The sequence below is a fragment of the Canis lupus genome, chromosome X, assembly GCF_011100685.1.
Source record: "Canis lupus familiaris isolate Mischka breed German Shepherd chromosome X, alternate assembly UU_Cfam_GSD_1.0, whole genome shotgun sequence".
In the NCBI taxonomy this organism is placed as follows: domain Eukaryota; kingdom Metazoa; phylum Chordata; class Mammalia; order Carnivora; family Canidae; genus Canis; species Canis lupus.
The window spans coordinates 119,775,596-119,797,239 of NC_049260.1; the positions used below are offsets into that span (position 1 = coordinate 119,775,596).

The 21,644-nt window shown below is 40.6% G+C and overlaps 2 long non-coding RNA genes across 3 annotated transcripts in view; both read left to right on the forward strand.

The window, feature by feature from the left end:
• LOC102154180 overlaps nt 1–21,644 on the forward strand; it is a 268,196-nt gene that overhangs the window by 180,618 nt on the left and 65,934 nt on the right. The gene's annotated exons all lie outside the window — the stretch shown is intronic.
• On the forward strand, nt 1,067–10,014 carry LOC119868538. Its single transcript, XR_005386526.1, has 3 exons — nt 1,067–2,561; nt 2,695–2,833; nt 9,957–10,014. It is a non-coding gene; the product is annotated as an uncharacterized LOC119868538 (long non-coding RNA).

A 21,644-nucleotide genomic window follows, 5' to 3' on the forward strand; every position in this document is an offset into this window, starting at 1 on the left:
CACGCATAATCCCCAGAGCTGTGTAAGTGCCAGACACTGTATATTCTAATTTTTTGGATGGTTCTTTCCTAGGCCTCAGGTAGCCCCTCACATGCATGCACTGATCAATACTCTACTGAATACCCAAAGGAGACCTTTGGTAGATCTCTGGAGATCTACCAAATATTCTTCCCTGTGAAATTTAGCTTCATTGGCCTCCCTGGATTCCTAGCTGTTTCCTCACCTCCGAGAAAACACCATGCTCTTTACTGGATTTTTTCCTCCCTGCTCCACAGCCAGGCATTTCTCTCTCTAGGCAATAACCTGGGACAATTGTAGCACTCACTTCATTCGTTTCCTATCTTTGTCTTTCATTACCTGATGTCCAGCATCTTGAAAAATACTGGTTTTTCAAAAATATATTATCTGTTGATTATTTAGGAAGGAGAGCAAATTCAATCCCTGTTACTTCATCTTGGCCAGAAACAGGTTACAACCCTTTTTAAAATTCCTAGTTCATCTTTAGATGGACTTTTTTTAAATTTATTTTTTATTGGTGTTCAATTTACCAACTTAAAATTTAAACTTTTACCTATTTTAAAATTATCCTTTTTATCCTCGATAAAATATTTTTAAATACCCCCCAAAGGTGTCCTAATGAATAGGGAAAATAGGGTCTTGGGAACAACAATTAGGAAGGGAAAATGAAGGGCCCTAAGTCTAGGTGAGGGTTTTTTATCAGGCCAAAGTATCATGTTTGTATATGTTTTATGGTAGCCCCCAAGCTGAGAACAGCAGTAGAGACTTGCTTTAGTGGGAAGATCACTTGTCTCCCTGACATATGGCCTACTGACTCCCTTGCTTCAAAATGAATATACAGACAGCCTGCCTACCTGCTGCTCCTGCAATGCCAATTCCATATACACATATGGTTGCTGAATAAAATATACGATGCCCAGTTAAATTTGAATTTTAGATAAATAATTTTTTGGTATAACTGTGTTCTAAATATCTCAATGTATATACTTACATTAAAATTTGTTTATGATTTATTTGAAATTCAAATTCAACTGGAGTCCTTTTTTTATTTGTTAAATTTAACAACATTATGTACACAGCAGTATGACCTCCAGCTCAGTCTCAGGCCTCTGGGACTGATGAGAAAAGGCTCTCATCTCATTTCTGCCACTGAACAGCTGAATGTCACTGGATAAGTCACTTGTCATCTGAGGCCTAGTTGGAGATGATTCACATACAGTACTTAACTTGGCACCTATCTCCCAGTAAGTAGCTGCTCCATGAATGGGATCGAGTAGCAAAGTCAGATGCAAATACTGCTTCATAGATTAAAGATGACTCACTTATCCTTATCACCTCTGAGCCTTCTAACAGTCTCTATAAGACAATTGATGAAAGTGTTATATTTACTTTACAGATGGGGAAAGTGAATCCCAGAAAGGTAACCAAGCAGGGTAGAAGGTATAAGTGCCGTGTGAGTGACCCAGAGAAGGAAAGGGTCTGGTTTCTCACCCTAGCTCTGCTCCTGACCCCCTGGATACACTCCTCTCCAGGATCACTTTTCACACATGGCAGTGGGCTGGGCCCAGGAAATATGCTATCCAGGAGTCTAGAGCTTGAGTGACAAAACCAGGATGAAGACATTGCCTTTCCCCTTCAGCATCCTGGCTAGTCCTTTGCTTAGAATGAAGTCCTAAGTTCCTAGGGTCTCCAAGGCAGATCAAGTTGACTACTTAGGGGGTGGTGGAATACTTGTCCCCATCTTCTGACTCTTTCATTCCAAATAGTGTGCAAAGAGCTCAAAGAGACAAGAAACAAGGGCTCTGGCCCCACTTTAGCTGCTGACTCACTCGAGGATGCTCTTCTTTCTATGCCTTAGTTTCCTCATCTCTAAAATGGGTATTTGATTTAAAAAATAGTCAGGAAATTACTTTGAAAACATCAAAAATGCTATTGTAAATGGCTATTGGATTCTGAATAGCAATATGGACCCAATATTGGAACCCTCACATTGGCCTTTCTGCAGCAGTAGCTGCGTATCCATCTGTTTCCTCAGATCCTGACTGAGGCGGTAAAGACGTAGGAGGAAGACGTGGGTAGAAGGAAGAAAAGCAAATAAGACCTACCTTCTGCTTCTGAAGACCTTAAATAAGTTTTTCAAAGGGTGGAGAATACAGAATTGTGCCCACTTCGTCTCAGTACTTGTGAGATGTTGAACTTGGAGGTTTCTTGCTCCCTGGGCCCACTGGAGGGATGAGCTGCCAATTTGGAATTGCTAGCCTACAGCCCTAAGAAACTTAGTATTTGGAGAAAAGAGTCCAGAGGCAAAGTGAGGGAAAGCTGGTCACATCTGCCTACTGTCCTAAAGCTTGCAGCTGTATGACTGACTCATTCTGCATCCCATGGAGCTGAGGACTAGTGCTTATTAGCAATCTCTCAGCAGGAACAGAAGACTGTTTGTCTCTTGTGCTACTGTGTCTAAAAAGATGGGGAAAGACAGGAAACTATAAGCATTTTCTGATGCTGAGTAAATGGATGAACAGAAGACTAACATCCAGAGTATCGTAAGTAAGATGATGGAATAGGAAGTCCTGTGCTCTCCTTCTCCTCACAAACACACCAGTTTAACACAATTTATGAATAAATTCTTTTTTGTTAGAAATCCAAAAACTAACTGAAGAGCTCCTGTATCCCTAGGTGAACATAAAACCACATTCACTAAGGCCAGTAGGAAGACATGGGATACCCTCTTACCAAAGTCCCTGCATCTAGCACAGTTGCCATGTGATCAAGAAGAGACTCCCTAAGATCCAGATTCTTCCAAGGGAAGGAGGAGGTAGGTTTCTGCATCCAGTACCCCAAATTTTCTAAAGAAACTCTCTAGGAGTCTTACTTCTGTCTTGCCAGATGTGGAGCTCTGATAGGTCCAGTGCAGTTTATCCATCTAGGGGAGATGGAGAAGATAGTTTAGACTGGTAGATGCCATAGTTCCAAAGTCCCTGGCTCAGCAGAATGAGTGTTAAAAAACATAGTTTTCTTCTCCCTGGGGAAGGAAAAAGTTAGTAGAAGTTCCCAGAATCTCTGGCCAGGTTGATTGGTGAGAGTCTTCTGTATGAGGCCAGTTTGTGAAGACTAGCAGAGGTACTTGCTTTGTCTATTGTGCAGACACCAACAGAGAGTGAAAGAAAATAAAGAATTGAGCAAAGATGTTTTATTTTTTTATTTTTTTAAAAGATTTTCATTATTTACTCATGAGAGACAGAGAGAGAGAGAGAGAGAAAGAGAGAGAGAGGCAGAGACGCAGGCAGAGGGAGAAGCAGGCTCCATGCAGGGAGCCTCACATGGGACTCAATCTCACGTCTCCAGATCATGCCCTGGGCCAAAGGCAGCGCTGAGCCACCTGGGCTGCCCTGAGCGAAGATGTTTTAAACAAAGGAACATGATAAAGCTGACCCTAATGGAGTTATATGATTTACCTTAAAGAATTCAAAATAATTATCATAAAGCTGTGCACTGAGGTCAAGAAAACAATACATGAACAGAGTGAGAATTTCAACAAATATAAAAAAAAGTACTAAATGAAATCATGGAGCCCCAAAACAACTGCACTGAAAATTTTGCTAGCAGGGCTCAACAGCAGACTATATCAAGCAGAAGAAACAGAAAACTCAAGCAAAAGTCACTGAAAATAATTAAGTCAGAGGAGCAATAAGATTTTTAAAAATGAAAAATAACGATGAAAGCTTAAGGAACTTATGAGAAACCATAAAGAAGAGCAATATATACATTATGGGAGTTCCAGAAAGGAAAGAGAAGAGAAAGAGAAGAGAAGAGAAGAAGAGAAGAGAAGAGAAGAGAAGAGAAGAGAAGAGAAGAGAAGAGAAGAGAAGAGAAGAGAAAGAAGAGGAGAAGAGAAGAAGAGAGAGAAGAGAAAAAGGACGAGAAAGTTCATTCTAAAGATAGCTGAAAATATCCCAGTTCTGCAGAAGGAAATGGACATCCAGATCCAAAATGCCCAAAAGACAACAAATAAGATGAACCCCAAAACATCCACACTGAGACACTTTATAATCAAATTGTCAAAAAACAAAGACAGAGAGTATTTTGAAAGCAGGCAAAGAAAAGTGACTTGTCATATACAAGGAAACTCCTTAGGCTATGAACATATTTTTCAGCAGAAACCTTGCAGCCCCCAAAAAAGAGTGGAATGATTATGCAAAACCCTGAAGGAAAAAGCTGCTAAGAAACACAAAACTATCCCACATAAAACTGTCTTTCAAAAATGAAAAAGAGATAAAGATTTTTTCAAATAAGCAAAAGCTGAGAAACTTCATCACCACAAGACCTGCCTTACAAGAAATGCTAAAGAGAATTTTTCAAGTTGAAATGAAAGGATGCTAACCAACAACATAATAGCATAAGAATGTATGAGACTCATTGGTAACGTTAAATATATAGATGGATACAGAATACTGTATTATTCTAATAGTGGTAGATAAATCACTTTTAATTTTATTATAAAGGTTACTACAAAAGCATTAAAAATAGTTATAACTAAAATATGTTTAAAATACATAATATAAATAGATTTCAATTATGACAACAATAACATAAAGTGTTACTGTGAGAAATTAAAGTGTAGAGTGTATATGATTGAATTGAACTTGTTATCACTTAAAATAGACTGTTATAAGATATTTTATGTAAGCTCCAAGGTAACCACATACACACAAATACTTATAGATGTTATACAAAAAAAGAAAGAAAAGGGGGATCCCTGGGTGGTGCAGCGGTTTGGCGCCTGCCTTTGGCCCAGGGCGCGATCCTGGAGACCCGGGATCAAATCCCACATCGGGCTCCCTGTGCATGGAGCCTGCTTCTCCCTCTGCCTGTGTCTCTGCGCCTCTCTCTCTCTCTGTGACTATCATAAATAAATAAAAAAAATTAAAAAAAAATTAAAAAAAAAAAAGAAAGAAAGGAATCAAAGCATATCAATGCAAAAAAATCAATAAAGCACAAAGGAAGACAGCAAGAGAGGAAAGGATAGATGAACTCCAAGACTAACAGAAAACAATGAGCAGAATGGCAACAATGAATCTTCCCTATCAATAATTACATTAAATGTAAGAGGATTAAACTGCAATTAAAAGACAGAGTGGAAAAAAAAGACATAGAGTGGCTAAAATGGATAAGAAAAATAAGACCCAACTATATGCATTCAACGAGAAACTCACTTTATATTTAAAGACACACATAAGCTGAAAGTGAAGGTATGGGAAAAGGTATTCCATGCAAATGGTAACCAAAAGAGAGCAGGAGTGTCTATACTTACATAAGGCAAAATAGACTTTAAAGTAAATCTGTTATAAGAGATAAAGAAAGATATTATATAGTGACAAAAGGATTTAACTGCCAAGAAGATATAATTATAAATTATATGTACCCACATCAAAGCACCTAAATATGGATAGCAGACATTGATATAACTAAAGGGAGAAATAAACAACAATACAATAATAGTAAAAGACTTCAGTACCTCACCTTCAATAATAGACCATCCAGATAGAAGACAAATAAGTTAACAGAGACTTTGAGCAACGCTATAGATCAAATGGACCTAACAGATATATACAGAACATTTCACCCAAAAGCAGCAGAATAAACATTTTTCTCAAACACATGCAGATCTTTCTCTAGGATAGATCACATGTTAGATCACAAAGCAAGTCTTAACAAATTTAAAAAGAGTGAAGTCATACCAAATATCTCTTCTGACCACAATGGAATGAAACTAGAAATCAATAGCAGAAAGAAAACTGGAAAATTCACAAATATGTGGAAGTTAAACAGTATGCTTCTGAAAAAGCATTGCGTGAAAGAAACAAGTCAAAAGTAAATTAGAAAATATCTCAAGGCAAATGAAAACAGAACCACAATATACCAAAACTTATGGGATGCAACAAAAGCAGTACTAAGAGAGAAGTTCATAGCAATAAATGCTTACATTTTAAAAAGTGCAAGGTATCAGGTAAACAACTTTATACCTCAAGGATCTATAAAAGGAAAAACAAACTAAGCCTAAAGTTAGCGTAAGGAATGAAATAATACAGATTATAGCAGAAATCAATGAAATAGAAAATAGAAAAAAAAGCAAACATCAACAAAACTGAGTTGAGTTTTTTTGAAAAGATAAATGAAACTAACAAACCCTTAGCCAGACTAAGAAAAAAGGAAAGAAGTAAATAAAAACAATTAGAAATATAAGAAGAGATATTACAACTGATGTCACAGAAATACAAAAGATCATAAGAAACTACTATGAACAGTTAAATGTCAACAAACTGGATAACCTGGAAGAAATGAATAAATTCCTAGAAACACACAACCTATCAAGACTCTATCATGAAGAAACAGAAAGTCTGAACAGATTTGTAACTAGTATGGAGATTGAACTGGTAATTTAAAACCTCCCAACAAAGACAAGGTCAGGAGCAGATTGTTTTACTGGTGGATTCTACCAAATATTTGAAGAATTAATGCCAATTCTTCTTAAACTCTTCTGAGAAATGGAAGAGGTGAGAACATTTCCAAACCCATTTTATGAGGCATAATTATCATGATACCAAAGCCAGACAAACACATCTTAAGAAAATAACAGGCCAATATGCCTGATGGATATAAATGCAAAAATCTTCAGCAAAATACTAGCAACTCAAATTCAGCAGCACGTTAAAAGGATCATACACCATGATCAAGTGGGATTTATCCCTAGGATATAAGGATGGTTCAACATATGAAAATCAAATATTGTAGTACAACACAGTAGCAGAATAAAGTATAAAAATCACATGATCATCTCAACACAGGCAGGAAAAACATTTGAGAAAATTCAACCCCCTTTCATGAGAAAAGCTCTCAATAAACTGGAATAGAAGAAAAGTACTTCAATATAATAAAGACTATATATGAAAAACCCACAGCTAAAACATCATACTCAATGGTGAAAAATGGAAAGATTTCCTCTAAGACCAGGAACAAGACAAAGGTGTCCACTCTTGCCTTTCTATTTAGTGTAGTACTGGAAGTCCCAGCCATTTAATTAGGCAACAACAACAAAAAGGCATCCAAATAGAAAGGAAGAAGTAAAAGTGTCCTTATTCTCAGATGTTTGATCTCATATACAGAAAACCCTGATGACTCCATAAAATAAAAAAAACTGTTATAAACTAATGAGCAAATTCAATAAAGTTGCAGGACACAAAATCAACATACAAGAATTAGTTGAATTTATATATACCAACACTGAACTATCTGAAAAGAAAACTAGTAAAACATTCCATTTCCAATAGCATCACAAATAATAAAATACTTAGGAATAAACTTAACTAAGGAAGTAAAAGACTTGTATACTGAAAACTACAATGCATTGAAAAAAATTAGGGGTAGCAGGCTGACTCAGTTGGTAGAGCATGTGACTCAATCTTGGGGTTGTTAGTTTAAACCCCTTGTTGGGCATTGAGATTACTTTTTTAAAAAGAAATAAACAGAAATATCACAGAGGAAGGCATAGACATGGTCAACAAGCACATGAGAAAATGCCCCGCATCACTTGCCATCAGGGAAGACAAATCAAAACCACAATGAGATCCCACCTCACACCAGTGAGAATGGGGAAAATTAACAAAGAAGGAAACCACAAATGTTGGAGAGGATTTGGAGAAAGGGGAACCCTCCTGCACTGTTGGTGGGAATGTGAACTGGCGCAGCCACTCTGGAAAACTGTGTGCAGGTTCCTTAAAGAGTTAAAAATAGACCTGCCCTATGACCCAGCAATTGCACTGCTGGGGATTTACCCCAAAGATACAGATGCAATGAAACGCCAAGACACCTGCACCCCGATGTTTCTAGCAGCAATGTCCACAATAGCCAAACTGTGGAAGGAGCCTCGGTGTCCATCGAAAGATGAATGGATAAAGAAGATGTGGTTTATGTATACAATGAAATATTACTCAGCCATTAGAAACGACAAATACCCACCATTTGCTTCAACGTGGATGGAACTGGAGGGTATTATGCTGAGTGAAATGAGTCAATCGGAGAAGGACAAACATTATATGGTCTCATTCATTTGGGGAATATAAAAATTAGTGAAATGGAATAAAGAGGAAAGGAGAAAAAATGAGTGGGAAATATCAGAGAGGGAGACAGAACATGAAAGACTCCTAACTCTGGGAAATGAACTAGGGTTGGTGGAAGGGGAGGCGGGCGGGGGGTGGGGGTGACTCGGTGACGGGCACTGAGGTGGGCACTTGACGGGATGAACACTGGGTGTTATTCTATATGTTGGCAAATTGAGCACCAATTAAAAAAAAAAAAAAGAAAAGAAACTGACCCCGGTATTACACATACATGAAAATCAACTCAAAATGGGTTACAGACTTAACTTGAAACTGTAAAACTTTTATAAGATAACATAGGGGGAAAGCTTCATTGGTCTTGACAGTGATTTCATGAATATGACACCAAAAGCACAGGCAACAATGCCAAAAATAAACAAATGAGACTACATCAAACAAGAAAGCTTCTGTGCATCAGATGAAACAATCAACAGAGTGAAAAGACAAGCAACAAAATAGAAGAAAGCATTTGCAAACTGTACCTCTGACAGATTAGTCTCCAAAATATGTAAAAAACCTCCACAACTCAATAGCAAAACAAAATAAAACAAAACAGACAACAACAAACACCCTAATAACTATTTAAAAATGGGCTAAGGACTTGAAAGGACATTTTTCAAAGGAAGACATACAAATGGCCAACAGGTATATGAAAAATGCTCAACATCACTAATCATCATGAAAATGCAAATCAAAATCACAATGAGATATCACTTTGCACCTGTTAGGATGGCTTTTATCAAGAAAGCTAAAGACAGTGAATGTTGGCAAGGAGGTGGAGAAATTGGAAGTCTTGCATACTGTTGGTGGGAATGCAAAATGGTACAGCTGCTATGGAAAACAGTATAGGTTTCTCAAGAAATTTAAAAAAGAACTATCATATGATTTAGCAATCCCACTTCTGGGCATTTATCCAAAAAATTGAAACCAAGATCTCAAGAAGATATTAGCACTGCCTTGTTCATTGCAGCAATATTCATAATCGCTAAGAGGTGGGAACAACCTAAATGTCCACTGACGAATGGATAATGAAAATGCATATGCATACAGCAGAATACTATTCAGCCTTTAAAAAGAAGGAAATTCTCCAATATGTAACTACATAGATGAACCTTGAAGGCATTATGCTAAAAGTGAAATAAAGCAGTAACAGAAAAAAAAAAAAAAACAAAAAAAACAAATACTGGGACGCCTGGGTGGCTCAGTGATTGAGCGTCTGCCTTCTGCTCAAGGTGTGATCCCGGAGTTGCGGGATCGAGTCTCACATCGGGCTCCCTGCATGTAGCCTACTTCTCCCTTTGCCTATGTCTCTGCCTCTCTCTGTGTCTCTCATGAATAAATAAATAAAATCTTAAAAAAAAAGAAAAAAAATACTGCATGATTCCAATTATGTGAAGTATCTGAAATAGTTAAATTCATAGAATCAAAGGATTGAATAGTGATTGCCAGGACTGAAGAGAGGAATAAATAGGGAGCTACCGATCAAGGGGCTTAAAGTTTCAGTTAAGCAAGACGATTAAGCTTTAGAAATCTACTGTACAACATTGTACCTGTAGTCAACAATAATACATTATACACTTAAAACTTTGTTGAGAAGATAGATCTCATTATAAGTGTTCTTATCACAATAAAATGTTTTTATTTAAAAGACTGACATCCAATAATATGAATACTAGGCTAGCATTGAGTGTCTATAATATGCTAAATGCTTTTATCGCTTTGTCTTAATTATATCCAAAAAGCATCCATGCAAGGTACAGATTTATTATTCTCATTTTGCAGATATTTAAATCAAGACCAGAGAGATTGGGGATCCCTGGGTGGCTCAGCGGTTTAGCGCCTGCCTTTGGCCCAGGGTGTGATCCTGGAATCCCAGGATCAAGTCCCACGTCAGATTCCCTGCATGGAGCCTGCTTCTCTCTCTCTCTCTCTCTCTCTCTCTCTCTCTCTCTCTCTCTCTCTCTCTCTCTGTCTATCATGAATAAATAAATAAAATCTTAAAAAAAAAGACCAGAGAGATTAAGTTACTTTCCCAAGTCATAAGGCTAATAAGTGGTCAGAGTGGGGATTAGAACCTAGGTCTGACTGGTTCGAAGGCCCTTGCCGTCCTGCCTGTGGTATCCCCTAGAACTTTCTTGCTGTGATGCTTGGGGTCCAGTACCTGGAGCCTTGCTCTGCCCTAGGTAACTGAGAGGAAACCACTGGGTAAGGCAGGAAGTAGGAAGAGCCTAAGCTGTGAGCTGACCTCAGCCTCACCACTCTGCCCTTTCTAAACCTCCAATGGCACAAATAGGAGCCTAGGTCCAAACTTAAAACCTGTGAATCCTGTAGATTGCAAAGAGTAGGGTCTACATCATGCAGTGACACTTCTGTTATTCCAAGGTCACCTAAGAGAATCAAAGTTATCAACCTCAGAAAGGCCTCTGAAGAGCTGAAATAATCCTACGTCTCCTGCCCTTTCTTTGCCAGAGAGCCCTGCAGGCTCTGCACACAGTCTGTCTCTCTTACACTCACATGTCTAACAAGCTCTGCTGCCAAGTCTTTCTGCCTGTAGCACATAGAAGCAGCACATTAGAAAGAGAGGACCAGAGCTACTAGAGATGAGGCTGACAGACATTAGAAATGGCCACTGACAGTGAGGATGGAAGCAGCAATACAGTGCAAAGCAGGTTCAAATGCAAGAAGTTTAGCCATTTGGATTGTTTATTGCAGGAATGAAAAGTATAACGATGCTAGATACATGAGATATTCCTGGACTTCCTTTGCCAACTGAATTTCCAGATTACCTCTAGAAAGAGCTGGGCCTATCCTTTTGGACCTGAGCACTTTGCTCAAGACTTGAGAGTGTTAGGGTACAAGGGGAAGAAATCCTTTGCCATCTTTCTTTCATGGGGATTTACTACTGATCCACTGTTAAGAGGACAGTGTACTGCAATGCTGACTGAAGCAAGGTTGAGTGATGACTTCTCATTCCTTAATTCAATCCAATATTTGTTTTTTTTAAAGATCTTATTTATTTATTCATGAGAGACACACAGAGAGAGGCAGAGACATAGGCAGAGGGAGAAGCAGGCTCCCTGCAGGGAGCCCGCTGCGGGACTCGATCCCAAGACCCTGGTATCACAACCTGAGCCGAAGGAAGACACTCAACCACTGAGCCACCCAGGTGTCCCTCAATCCAATATTTGAATATAGCACTTAATGAGGAAGTCAAAATTGCCTTAGCTAGATATGAGAATAGGGAGGTAAACTAAGTACCTTCTTGCCTCAGTCAGGAGCAGGACTGGCCACTAGGCCAATAGCTTAATGTAGTGGATTCAATAGTGTCCTCTCAAAATTCATGTCTGCCTAAATGTGTGAATGTGGTCTTATTTGGAAATAGGGTCTTTGCAAATGTAATCAGTTAAGATGAGATCGTACTAGATTAGGGTAGACCCTACTCCAATAACTGGTGCCCTTCTAAGAAGAGAAAACAGAGGGACACCCAGGTGGCTCAGCGGTAGAGCATCTGCCTTTGACTCAGGGCATGATCCCGGCATCCAGGATCGAGTCCCACATTGGGCTCCTGTGGAGAGCCTGTTTCTTCCTCTGCCTGTGTCTCTGCCTCTTTCTCTCTCTTTCTCTCATGAATAAATAAATAGAATCTTTTTTAAAAAAGAGAGAGAGAGAAAACAGACACCCAGATATAGGATTGCCAGCAGCCACCAAAAGCTAGGAAGAGTCAAGGAATGATCCTCTTCTACAGCCTTCAAAGAGACCATGATCCTGCTGATGCCCTGATTTAAGATTTCTAGTTTCCAGAAATGTAAAAGAATAAATTTCTGTTGTTTTATGCTGCCCAGCTTGTGACATTGTGTCTAGGAAACTAATACAGCCTTTTGCAAATCAGTGCTGAGTCCAAACAATACTAGCAAAGGATTCCTGAGAGTTAAACCAAATTGGACCACTAGTTAGGATGGCTTTTAAGTTTACAACTTTGAGACACCTCCACCAAAACATGGCAAGTATATACTATAAAGAGACAATTTAAAAGGCACAGGTGCACTAAAAAAGTAAAATAAATATCTCAATGGACCAAAAATGGAACATAAACGTATCTATTAGATGGGAATGAAGCCACAGGCAGCTGAGGTCTGGATCTAGACATGGAGACAATCAAATATTCTGCTCTTACAGGGTAATGAGGAGACTGGGTTTTACTGCTTGAAATCAGATCTTGGTGTGGTGCTTCCCCATTCATAGAAGGGTTTATAAATGTTACAACCACACTCTGACTGGAGCTATGGTTCACATCCAGCTGCAAACCTAAGGATGTAGGATGAAACAAACACAGGACTTGGTTCAAGCTGCATGTAAACCTGGTGGCATTCCCCAAATCACAGAAGCATGGAGGCCTTGACCCACAAACTTAAGACCCAATTCTCGACTGGGGCCCTAGGGTGCTAGATGGAGGTATTAGCGAGACTGCTAAGCAGGAAACGATGTGGACAGAGAAAGAAGGAAATGCACAACTACATGAGATAAGCCAAAATTTCAAAACACATGAGGAAACCTATACTATAAGTGTTAACTAAAAAAACAAAAACAACATTATTCAGCCATTAGAAATGACGAATACCCATCATTTGCTTTGACGTGGATGGAACTGAAGGGTATTACGCTGAGTGAAGTAAGTCAATCAGAGAAGGACAAACATTATATGGTTTCACTCATACGGGGAATATAAAAAAAATAGTGAAAGGGATTATAAGGGAAAGGAGAGAAAAATGAGTGGGAAATATCAGAGATGGTGACAGAAAATGAGAGACTCCTAACTCTGGGAAACGAACAAGGGGTAGTCGAAGGGGAGGCGGGTGGGGGGCTGGGGTGACTGGGTGACGGGCACTGAGGGGGCACTTGACGGGATAAGCACTGAGTATTATACTATATGTTGGCAAATCGAACTCTAATAAAATAATATACAAAAAATAAATAAAAAATGAACCAACCCTCAGGAGATGAATTTGCTCCTGACAAAATGAGAATAATAGTACAGCCTGAAAATGACTCAATAAAAGATATGCTTAGGATGCTCAAAGAGATGAAGAAATAACACCCATTAAAAAAAAAAACAACAAAAACAAAAAAACCCATATACCAAACAAGGCATAAATGAAATAAGAACGACTAGATATGAAAAAGAACCCATTAGAAATTATGCAAGTTTCTGCATCTATTATGCTCTTCCTGCATTAAAAGATCTCTAAGATGCTAGATCTAGCTCACCTAATCCAGCAGCCCCCGTATGTCACCTTCTTACTAGCATTTATCTTTATTTATCTTTTTCTTGCCTAGATCCTCTTTTGCTCTGCAGACTCCTTAATTTGTGGCTAGAGCTGATTAAGGAACAGGTAACCAAGTAGCTAATCTATAAGAGTTGGTGAAACATCGCCAGATGCATTGGATATAGGATGCCAATTTACTCACACACAGTCACTCAGTGTCTTTATATTGTCCCTTAGCCTGCCCTTCATTCTTTATGCATCCCCCCCACGCTCCCTGTCCCATGTGCATTCCTCAAGATCCCATTCTCTAACATGTGAACTACCTCTCACCTGAAGGATCCATGTGCATTCCTTGCCCACTAATAGGAGTTCTACAGTCCCCAGGGTATAGTGACTAATTTCACAAGTTCCCTTTCATTTACTCATTTACACACTTTCCAAAGACCTGTGGTTCTCAAAATGTGGTACCTAAACCAGCAGCATGACCATCACCTGGAAACTTGTTAGAAATGCAAATTCTCATCCCCAACCCTAGACTTACTGAATCAGAATCTCTGGGGGTGGCACCCAGCAGTTTCTGTTGTAACAAACCCTTGGATGATTCTGATGCATGCTTACATTTGAGAATTGCTGCTATAGACATTTGTGTAAAGGTGCTCACGGTGTGCCAGGTACTGTGCTAGGTGCTGGGCATGCCATCTTTCTTGGTGTTATAGCTCTTTTTCCGAAGCCCTCCATGGAATCACATAGGAGATTTGGGGACTTGCAAAGCGGTGGGCAAATGATCAGTATGGCCTGGACTAAGCAAAGAGAAGGAAAGAACAACATTTCTGTGGCTGACAGATCTGAGAGGAAAGAGAAGGACTATTAAAGGCACTTGTCCAAAGCTGGGTAACAGATGTAATGATTGTAGCCTAAGATCAATAAACAGAATCATGCAGGAGCTGGGCATCCTGTCAAATAAATCCACGAGCCCCTAAAGCCTGGTTCTGGAGAGGCAATGGAAAAGAATGTGATACGTTTCCTGATGCCAAGTGAAGTTAAAATGTGTCAGGGATCCATACGTGCTAAATAACCCCTCTTGGGATCCCTGGGTGGCACAGCGGTTTGGCGCCTGCCTTTGGCCCAGGGCGCAATCCTGGAGACCCCGGATCGAATCCCACATCGGGCTCCCGGTGCATGGAGCCTGCTTCTCCCTCTGCCTATGTCTCTGCCTCTCTCTCTCTCTCTCTCTCTGTGACTTTCATAAATAAATAAAAAAAATTAAATAATCCCTCTTGACCAACACTGATTTAGCAGTTGGCCAAATAGAGGGCATTTGCCGAGTTGCTGTTCTGGGGATGCAGAAATGAGATCAACCATGGTCCTTTCCCACCAGTGGCTCATGGTAACATGGGGGAAGACACAGAACCATTGCCTGTGATAGAGTCAGGAAACATACTCCAAGAGAGGGTTGTAGGGACCCTCAGTTTCTGCTGGAAGGGATTGGGGAAAGCTTTTCCAGAGGAGATGACATTTGGAGGATGGCTGGGAATGCCAGACAGAAAGGATGTGAGAATTTACCAAGCAGAGGGGAAGAGCAGAAAGTTTGGGATGGCCACGGTAGTAAAGTAGGTGGCAGCAAATTGCAGAGGACCGAAGTAGGTGGGGATGGAACAGATTATGGCTCTGGATTTCATCCTATAGGTGATGGGGAGTCATTGATATTTCAAAGCAGAAGGGTGACCTTGGCAGACTTGGCATGTTAAGTCACGTTGGGGACTGTGTGAACGATGGTGCTGAAAAGGAGGCAGTGAGTCCAGGAGGCCCATCAGGAGGCTGTGTGAACAGAACTGGGAAAAGTTGGTATGGGTCATTGGCCCCAGCACAGAATGAAGAGAATGGATGGAAAGTTCCTCTCAGGACCAGGTTCTCTGCTGGGCTTTGGGGAGTATAAGATGAACCCAACAGCCCCTTCCCTCAAGAGCTTGGCATGTGGAAGGAAGCCTAAGACAAGTACATGAGACAAGGGAAAGTGACTTCTTTCACTTTAAACGGTGTACTAGCTTCCTATAGTTTCTGAAACAAGTGACCACAAACTTAGTGGTTTAAAGCAACACAAACTTATCATCTTACATTTCTAGAGGTCAGAAGGCAGAAAGGGTTTGGCAGGATTGCGTTCCTTCTGGAGGCTCTAGGGAAGAATCCATTTCTTTGCCTTTTCTAGCTCCTAGAGGTGCCCACATTCCTTGGCTCGTGGCCCCACATCACTCCACTTCTGCTTCTTTCATCATATCTCCTTCTCTGATGCCGACCTTCCTGCATCCCTCTTACGAGGACCACATGATTACATTTAAGGCCAATCCAGAAAATCCAGGATGATTTCTCCATATCAAGATCCTCAAGTCAATCACATTTGCAAAGTCCCTTTTGCCATGTCAGGTAACATCTTTCCAGGTTCTAAGGATTAGAACATGGACAGCATTGGGGGGCCATTGTTCAGCCACGGTGAGAAGGGTTCTTATGTTTTCATGAGTAAATGATGATGATAAGGCCATTTTCTCTTGAGTCTTGCTATTTGCCATGTATTTTCACCTTTAACTCTTGCAGGGACTCTAAGAGGGTATGTTCCATCCCTATCCTTTCAGTTGCCAAAACAACCCAGCGAGGAAGTGGGGGACGTGAGAGAAGCTTCTATTCTCAGTGTTATACCTTCTCCTTCCATGTTGGTTCGTAAACAAATGACTGCTTTTGTTACAGGGATCTATGTTAATGTTTCATCTTCTGCATTTCTTTTTTTGAAAATAGCTGTAGTGTTTTTGCAGAAAAAAATGACACATGCCCATTTTGAAACTGCAAACAATACTGAAAGTACAAAGAAAAATTAAAATCACACCCAAATCTCTTTTCCCAAGGATAACTATTGTTAACATTTGGTGAACATTCTCCAAGCTGCTGTCTACACATCATAAATAAGCCATTCTATAAAGCACTTTATCTCCACTCTGCATCATGCATATCTTTCCATGTCACTACTTGTCAACTCCTCAAAACAGGCTTGCTGAGTCAAAGGCTGTGCACATTGTACATGTTAATACACATTGCCAAACAGCTCACAAAATATATTATTTTACACTCTTTACCAGAAGTGCAAGACCTTCACCAGTTTAGTCAATCTTTTAAATCTTTGGCAATTTGGTGAAAAACAACATCCTTTCTTGGCATTGCTTTGACTATGATTGATAGCATCTTTCCACGTATTTATTGGCCATCTATATTTATTCTGTTGGGGAACAGTCTACTCAGGGCCTTTGCCTATTTTTCTATTGGGATGTTTGCTCTTTTCATTATGGATTTGTAAGAGCTCATTGTAGAGAGGGCTGTAAAGCCTGTGTCAGATCTGTTGCAAATATTTGTCTCACATTGATATATATATGATTTTGTTTATGGCACTATTCCACGTAGAAGGTTTCCATTGATATACAATCAAATTCATAACCTTTTTCTCTATGACTTCAAGGTTTTCTGTCATGTTTAGAAAAACCTTTCCTAACCCAAGATGATAATTTCTATAATGAGAAGAGCTCCATGTGTTCTTCTTGTACTTTTATGGCTTCATATTTAACATTTAAGTCTTTGACACACCTGGAGTTTATTTTAGTGTAAGGAGTGAGGTAGACATGTGACTCTATACTTTTCTAAATAGCTATCACCATCCTTTCAACACTGATTTGAAATAGCACCTATATCATATACTAAACTTGCTTATATACGTGGGTGTATTTTTGGACTTTCTCCTCTAATCAATTGATCTGTTTTTCCCCTGTACAGGAACTTTATAATATGCTTCCCTAGCTGGTAGGAAGAGTTTGTCCTCATGGCTCTTTTTTCTGAATATTCTTGCCATGTGCTTATTCTTCTAGATGACCTTTTGAATAGTTTTATCCAGTTCTGAAAATCCTTTTAGAATTTTTATTGAGATTTTATTGAATTTATAGATCAATTTATGGGTAATTGGTGTATTTTCAATATTGGATTTTCCTATCTAGGAACAAGGCAGGTTTTTCCATTTACCCAGGTCTTCCTTAATGCCCCTTTGTAGAGCTTTGTAGTTGTATTTCCTACGATTGCTGTGACAAATTGTCATGACCTGAGTGGTTTAAAACAACCCAGATTTATTCCATCACAGTTCTGGAGACCAAAAGTCCAAAATTCATATCTCCAGGTCAAAATCAAGGTGTCAGCAGCGCTACAGTCCTTCCAGAGGCTCCAGGGGAGAATCTGTTCTTTGTCTCTCACAGCTTCTAATCTAAAGCTTCCAGCAGTCCTTGGCTTAGGGCTACCTCACACAGGTGTCTGCCTCCATGGTCACATTGCCTTCTCCTCTGTATGACTGTGTCATTCTCTTTCTGCCTCCCTCTTAAAGCGATACATGTGATTGCATTTTGTCCCACCCAGATAATCTAGGATAATCTCCCATCTCAAGATCCTGAACTTAATCACATTTGCAAAGATGCTCTTTCCATATAAGGTTACACTTAGGTTCCAGATTGGGGACCATTTTTCAGCCCATAACACTACTTTTCCTTACCACTTAGGTTGTGAAGCAGTGTATTCTCGTGGCTGTAACTCTTCTTTCTACATCTACTAATCTACCTTTTATTAATGAAATAAATAAAATTAATTATTTGATTGATTTCTACTTGAGCTAGCAATGTGAGCAAGGAGAAGGTCTTGAAGGAAGGTACTGTGGAGCAGAGGACAGTTAACACTTTGTCAGGACTCGACCTAAAGATCTGACTCCTTGACTCCTGAATTCATAAGCCTAGAGGTCTCATCCTCTGCTCTAGTTTTGAGAGTCATTTTCTCAATTGCCTCTGAAAGTGATACCTTAACTTGAATTCATTGAACACATATTCATGTTTGCATATGTTGAGTAAACAGGGAATTGTGCAAAAAGATTCCCCAACTTGTGCCCTTACTCTAGGATGACCCCTTAAAACAGTATTCATTGCCAGCTTGGGAGGCAGCAGGCAGCATGGCAAGGTGACTGAGCTTAAAGTTAAGAAAGCTGAATTTTGACCTAGCTCTATTCCTGCCAGCTGGATGTGACCAATCACTTAGCCTCTCTGGGCCTCACTCTTTGAATGAGGATATTGATATATGTGTTGCCCTCCTCACAGGGCAAGAGGCCAAGCATGCATGCCCTTTACCTACCTGCAAGAGTATGGCTTGTGCAGGATGAACACTGATGGCCATCGGACTGTGTACTCCAGGGTGGCACATAGTGGATGGGCCCGAAATCTGAGCAGGCCCTGTAGGAGGAATCAGGTCCCAGGGAGACATCAAGGCAGGCATGTGTTCAAATACGTGTGTTCACTTACCACCCCACCTCTTAGCCACCTGGGGCCTGGTAGCTGAGAGAACTGCCATGTTGAGCCTTATAAGTGAATATAAAATAGATAAATTCATATTGATATGACAACTGTGGGAGAGATTTTGCTCATGTTTGCTTTGTTGCCTAGGGTTTTCTTGTAGCCAACTTCAAGATCTCAGACAATTTCTATATTCTTTCCCATCTTTCTCTACCTCCCCAGAGAGGTGGGAGTGGTAGATGGAAATTACGGAAAGTCTACATTCCTTGGGAAAATTAGTCAGTTTGGGTTTTTTGGAATAAATCTGAGTCCTGAATGAACATATTGTTAATGTGGTATCGAGGAGAAAGTAGAAAGAAAAATCACATACTGTGTCCTGTCTTGAATTCCTCTGCCCCACTGAGATAGGACATCTGGGACCTCAGTCCCAAATTTCTCTAGAGTTTTGCCCTGATGCTCCCATGAGCGCATATAAGGGCTGCCTCCCCCACCCCAAGCCCAGTGCCCCTAATGTTCTTCTTCCTACCTTGACCCCTACCTGCATCCTTCCCTTGTCCTGGCCTGGCCTCTGCACTCACTGAGAAATCACCACAGTGCCCTTAATAGCACATGGCTTCAACATCTGTGGAGAATGGTAGTGAGGAGAACAGAAGTACTGGGGTGCTGAAAATCACACACACTCAGGACCCATTGCCCACAGAGCATGCATTATGCCAGGGATATGATCCATATCATCCCCAGGCTGAGTTTCCAGAGGTCTCTAAGATCACCCAGTAAGCTGCCCAAGGCAGATGTATTCCTGGTTGCCTACCTCACCCTCACTTACTGCCATCCTCCATCCACACACATACCAATGTGCCTTCAGCCCACTGCCCCCATGGGTGCTCTGTCTGTGCAGAGCATGAAGTTACTTTCTTCCCATTTGAGTGAACCTTGGCATCAGCCAGCTTTCTCTGTGTTATGTGATGATTTATGTCACCCACCTAGGGTAGACTTGTCCCTTGCCTATTTTGTTCAGATCCCTGGCCCAGAAGAGCAAAGTGAATCAAGTAGAATGTCCTCAAAGATATTGTTGTTCCCCTGACTACTGCTGACGAAAATCCAAGAATCCATAGTTTGTCCAATCTTCTCGTTCCTTAAATGGGGAGACTGAGGCACAGGGAGGTCAGATCTCCAATCCTCAGCAGGATTGAATCCAAGTCTCTTGATTTCCAGTCCTGTTCTCTCTCCACTCCACCACTCTACTTGCCTTTTGTGCACGTGGCTGAGAGGGCCAGCCTTCCTCAACTTACCACTCTCAAAATAACTTTGACAAGAACTCCGATTTCACAGCCATGTCAATGTGGGCGTGAAGGGTGGCTGAACAGTGGCATCTCTGACTGCATGGGGGTCAGCCTATAGCAGCGGGGCTCAGAGCCAACAGCTGCAGGCCTGACAGGCCTGGATCTACATGCCCATTGGCAGTGGAGACAGATTGACCTCAGGGAGCCTGGTAACATCAGAATGGACTGTAGTAACAGATCAGGCTTCTTTCCTTTATTAACTGAATGGGTTGGGAGAGTGGCTATGGGGAACTACCAGGTAGGTATAAGAGCATCTCTCAAGTTTGAGCCCCTAGGGCCTTTCCAAGGTACCTTGGAAACTTTCACCAGCCAGCTGTCAAAGTGGCCTTTAATCCAGCTGAGTGCAGAACTAGGGAACTGAAGTGTTCTCTGGGGTCGGAGTCAACACTGTGCCTCTAGCAGGAATGCTTAGTGTAAGCTTATTTGCTCATCTAAAGCCCAGGCAGCCTGGGCACAGAGAGTGGCTAAGCAAAGATGAAGACCCTTTAAAGCACTTGGCAGACTTTTGTCATGGATTATGGGCCCACTATGCAAATAGCCCAGAGGAAGGGCCAAGCTGCTGTGGTGGCTTTTGAGCTACACACAGGGTGTGAGAGCTAAGAGGTATGGTGTCAGCATCCTTGTCCTTGTCCTTGTTATCATTGTGACACAAATGACTGCCTGCCATTGAGTGCCTCCTGTGTGCCAAGCATGTGGTGAGCATTCACTCCTACCCTGATTCTCACAGCAACCCTGTGAAGTGGATATTGCAGTTAGCTCCTTTTTACAGATAAAGAAAGCAAGGCTCAGAGAGGTGAAGTTATTCACTGGTCCCTCAGCTGGTAAGCAAGTGGCCATGAGGTGAACAGGACCTGGCTCTTCTCAAGATATCTAAAGACAGTAAATGGATAAGAACTCCCTTTTATTGGGCATCCTTGGGAAAATGCAACTCCAGTAAGTTAAGCAGCTTCAACAAGGTGTCACAGCTAATAAAAGCAGAGCTGGGATTTGAACTACAGAGTCAGTGGTTCTCAAACAATTTGGTTCCCTTTTGCACTCTTTTTTTTTTTTTTAAGTAAGCTCCACACCCAGCATGGAGCCCAACACGGAGCTTGATCTCACAACCTGGAGATCAACACCTGAGCTAAAACCTAGAGTTGGACACTTAATTGACTGAGCCACTGAGGCACCCCTCTTTTTGTACTCTTAAAACTCATTGAGGATAAATCCACAGAGATAGAATGCAAGATCAGTGGTTGCCAGGGGCTGGGTGGAGAATGAAAAGGGGAGTGACTGCTCAGTTGGTATGGAGTTTCCTTTTGGGGTGAGAAAATGTTCTGGAACTACAGAGGGATGATGGTTGCACAGTACTGTGAATGTACTAAATGCCACTGAATTGTAAAATTTAAAATGGTTAAAAAAATAAAATGGTTAATTTTATGTCATGTGAATTTCACTTAAATAAAAAAAGAAAAGCAGAATACAATGAGGTAAATCAACAACAACAATAAAATTTGTAGAGGACCTTTT